This window comes from Temnothorax curvispinosus, unplaced genomic scaffold (assembly GCF_003070985.1).
Source record: "Temnothorax curvispinosus isolate PA1 unplaced genomic scaffold, ASM307098v1 QBEX01017692.1, whole genome shotgun sequence".
Taxonomy (NCBI): Eukaryota; Metazoa; Arthropoda; class Insecta; order Hymenoptera; family Formicidae; genus Temnothorax; species Temnothorax curvispinosus.
In genome coordinates this window covers 319-5244 of record NW_020227472.1, presented here as the reverse complement: position 1 = coordinate 5244, position 4926 = coordinate 319, and the positions used below count along the sequence as shown (strand labels likewise).

General features: G+C 39.5%; 1 long non-coding RNA gene across 1 annotated transcript; it reads right to left on the bottom strand.

The window, feature by feature from the left end:
* Positions 1–2871: 2871 nt before the first annotated feature.
* LOC112467623 lies at positions 2872–3627 on the bottom strand. Its single transcript, XR_003042286.1, has 2 exons — positions 3501–3627; positions 2872–3423 (listed from the first exon to the last, which is right to left on the bottom strand). It is a non-coding gene; the product is annotated as an uncharacterized LOC112467623 (long non-coding RNA).
* Between the last annotated feature and the right edge of the window lie 1299 nt (positions 3628–4926).

The window sequence follows — 4926 nt, the reverse complement described above, 5'->3', positions numbered from 1 at the left end:
TATCACGCCTTTTTGTAGTATTACGCATTGTATAAACAATATGTACAAGGTGTTATTTCGAGGTATAATACTACCACTTTGTTTTTTTCGAGGTAACAACATAATACATATATACTACTATGCGTGTACTTGGCGCATTTTTTTACCTTTTTTTTTGAAAAAGGTAATTTTGTACGGATATCACGCCTTTTTGTAGTGTCATATAAGACGTCGGCGTTAGAAGTAGATAGAAGAAGAAGTATCTTAATAAAAAATTTTCACATTTGGACTTTGCGTCGCAATATCTCCGCTCGTAGGGCACGGAGCGGGATATTATAAGAGAAACCCCCCCCCCTAATTGGACCCCAAGCTATCGATCAAGCCTACTTAGAACTTGATCCGTTCACTCGTTATTGAGATCTCAACATCTCGGGTACTCGCAACCCGTCGCGTCGCGTAAAAGAGTCACGGTCGGTCTCGCTCCGCATGTACTTGGCGCGAGACACTACCGTGTCTCTTGATTCTGCCGCTAGGGAATTTTTAAGTCAATTCTTATGAATCAAGCTTGAATTCGATGTCTAGGTGTCCCAGGTTGCCGATGACGAGGTTCACATAGTGCGCTTCATAGTTTTCGGTATCCAGGTGTATTAATACCTTGAATTCGATGTCTACGTGTTCCAGGTTGCTGATGTCGGGTTCCAGATAATGCGCTCTATAGTTTTCGGTGTCCAGGTATAATAATACGTTGAATTCGATGTCTAGGTGTCCCACGTTTCCGATGACGAGGTCCACATAGTGCGCTCCGTAGTTTTCGGTGTCTACGTGTATTAATACCTCGAATTCGATACCTACGTGTCCTACATTCAGATTTAAAGTTATTAATACACCTAGACACCAAAAACTACAAAGCGTACTATGTGGACCTCGTCATCGGCAACCTGGGACACGTAGACGTCGAATTCGAGGTATTATTACATCTAGACACCGAAAACTACGGAGCGCGCTATCTGGACCTCGTCATCAGCAACCTGAGATACCTAGACATCAATTTCAAGATATTAATACACGTAGACACCGACAACTACGGAGCGCACTATGTGGACCTCGTCATCGGCAACCTGGGACACCTAGACATCGAATTCAAGGTATTAATACACGTAGACACCGAAAACTACGGAGCTCACTATCTAGACATTGTCATCGGCAACCTGGGACACCTAGACATTGCATTCAACGTATTATTACACCTGGACACCGAAAACTACGAAGCGCACTATGTGGACCTCGTCATCGCCAACCTGGGACACCTAGACATCGAATTCAACGTACGATTGCACCTGGACACCGAAAACTATAAAGCGCACTATCTGGATCCCGTCAACAGCAACCTGGGACACGTGGACATCAAATTCAAGGTATTAATACACGTAGACACCAAAAACTACGGAGCGCACTATGTGGACCTCGTCATCGGCAACCTGGGACACGTAGACATCGAATTCAACGTACGATTACACATGGACACCGAAAACTACGGAGCACACTATGTGGACCTCGTCATCTGCAACCTGGGACACGTAGACATCGAATTCAACGTATTATTACACCTGGACACCGAAAACTATGAAGCGCACTAGCTGGACCTCGTCATCGGCAACAGGGATACCTAGACATCGAATTCAAGCTTGATTCATAAGAATCGACTTAAAAATTCCCTAGCGGCACTTTCTGCCAAGCGTAGAGAACCTTCTTTTCTGTTGACTTAGGGCCAATTTCACCAACCACAGTTAGCTTAACCGATGGTTAAAGTTAACAGAATTGACCAATAGAAATGAATCCACCCTACTTTTTATTGGTCAATCCTGCTAACTTTAACCGTCGGTTAAGCTAACTGTGGTTGGTGAAATTGGCCCTTAAGGTGGAAGCACATAAAATTGCAGAAGCCATGAGCAGAATGCAGAAGCCATATGCGCATGCGCTGTGATATCTGTAGAGCTCTACAAATACCATAGCGCATGCGCATATGGCTTCTGCATTCTGCTCAAGGCTCCTGCAATTTTATGTGCTTCCACCTTTAAGGCGCGGGTCCAATGGAGATCCGTAAACCTAACCCTAACCGTAAGACCGTAACCGTAAAAGTTGGTTAATTTGAACTTTTACGACCGCGGTTATGGTAACGAAGAGAGGTTAGATTCAGAGTTGCATTCAGAACGGGTGTGAGGTTATATGTTTATAATTGTTGAGAAATGTGTTCTAATAGCAAATTAAGATATTTATTTATGTTATGTCTATTGTATATTATAACAGAGACTTTTAATGTAGCTGTTATCCAAAGTTTATTAATAAAGATACAATGTGAAATACATAATAAGATTGTTATTTAATGAATCATTTAAAATAAAAAAATAATAAACATTCTGCAAAATATATGTCGTTCTGAATAGTTAATATTTTCGCGAGTTGTACAATTAAAATGATCCTCTCGTAATATAATGCTTCTTGCCACGAAACTGCGCCTTCTGGAGTACTCGGCAAGCGTGTCACGTAAGGTAACATTCTTGCGTGTAGCATTATTAGCTCCCATTTTTCTCATGTTCCTAAAGATGATATTCTCTTCGCATTGTCTCCACTGTCCAGATATGACATTCCCATTGTCGTCCCATGTATCAGCGTAATTTGGAGGACAGTACGTAGCATTTTCTGATTTTGAGATTAATTCTGACATCCGGAGGAAGTTATGAAGGCACAATCCTGCACACACAATCCATTCTGCAGTATCAACATGTGCAATAATTGTTGATCGGAAGATTCGCCAACGACTGGCCAAAATGCCAAAAGAGTTTTCGATAACACGACGTGCTCGAGAAAGAAGGTAATTGAAAGTTTTATGTGTCTTGTCCAATTTAGTTCCAGGATATGGTCGCATAATATAGCTTTTCAAAGGAAACGCTTCATCTGCAACCATATAATATGGAAACTTTGTGTCGGTTTCTGGTAAGCTGCTAGCTATCGTCAGGTATTTCCAGTTTGTTGTCATCAAGACCTATTCCAAAAGCTGATTCTTTAAAGACTCCTCCGTCACTTTGTGAACCATCAAAAGCACCAACATCAACAAGAGTAAAAATGAGTTAGCATCACAAACTGCCATTAACACAATGCTGAATGTTTTTTTTATAATTGAAGAAACTGATCCCAGTATTGTAAGGAGCTTGTACAACGATGTGCTTTCCATCAATTGCCCCGAAACAATTCGGCATATTCCGCAACTCTTGGAAATCTCGTGAGTACCTTCTGAAATCGTCAGCAGTAGGTCTTGGCAAACATATAGGCGATAACTTGTCCCATATAATCTTGCAAGTGTCACGGATAACTTTGCTCACAGTTGATTTTGACACATAAAAGTTCCATGCAACAGTTTGCATACTGCAACCATGAGCAAGATAACTATAAAATAAAATATTCGTGTTATAATAGTTTAAAAAACACAACAAATTATTGAAAGTATTACAAAATATACTTACTACAAAGTAATACATAATCAATGTTCCGGCGACAGAGGCTCTCGAATACTTCTTTTTATCAGAGACTCTTGCACTAATTCTGATAGTCTTTCGAATTGTGAAACAGTCATTCTAGTAAACTTGAAAAACTGTTTATCGTCATTGTTTTTCATAAACTGAAAGAGAGTATGAAAATGGCTTTTTTGCTTCCGCTGTAATAACATTGGCCGAACCCAATATTTTCGTTTAATCTTTTTCTTCTTTTTCCGCAATAACTGCAGAATTATCGCAATTAAGTTAATAGCCACAAGAACTGTTTTTCTAACATGGTAAATTATCCATTATAGCGAAATTTTTGCACTTTGTAACAGTTAACACAGAGGTTAGAATCGACGCAAACACGAATTTGCGTTATGGATTTACGGTTCTTTTGTTTCGTTACGATTATGGGCTGTCATTGTAGACGATAGGAGGCGATTTCTTACGGTTACGGTCTTACGGTTAGGGTTAGGTTTACGGATCTTCATTGGACCCGCGCCTTTAATATATATTATATCAAGCTTGATTCATAAGAATCGACTTAAAAATTCCCTAGCGGCACTTTCTGCCAAGCGTTGAGAACCTTCTTTTCCGTTGACTCAATATATATTATATATTACCTAATTTACCTAAATAGAAATCTTCCTCCTGACCGATAAGTCTATCGACCTAATTTCGAAATACGCGCGCGATATCGAAACTGGCGATACCTGCGCCGCCAGCGTCGAAAAAGTGAAAGGGACGTTTCTCTGATAATCATAATAATATTGAGACGTCGGCGTTAGGAGGAGGAGGAGGAGGAGGAGTATCTTAAAAATAAATTTTCCCATTTGGACTTTGCGTCGCAATATCTCCGCTCGTAGGGCACGTAGCGGAATATTATGAGAGAAACCCCCCCCTAATTGGACCCCAAACTATCGATCAAGCCTACTTAGAACTTGATCCGTTCACTCGTTATCGAGATCTCAACATCTCGGGTACTCGCAACCCGTCGCGTCGCGTAAAAAAGTCACGGTCGGTCTCGCTCCGCGTGTACTTGGCGCGAGACACTACCGTGTCTCTTGATATCTGTGCAATACGTATGATTGTGTGATACCTTAATAACGTCTTAATGACGTCAATAAAATGTCATTAAAATGTCATTTGACATTATTTTGCTACTTAAAGTATTATATTTCAACAATATGTTGCAGCAATATTACTGTAATATTTCAATATTATTTAAAAACGTGTAATACATCAGTAATATTTCTGAAATATTTTATTGTAATACGTAATATTTCCACTATATTGCAATATTACTGCAATATTATGTGCTGTGTGGGATAATAATATAATAATATAATAATATAATAATATAATAATATAATAATTAATAATATAATAATATAATAATAAAGGGTGACGG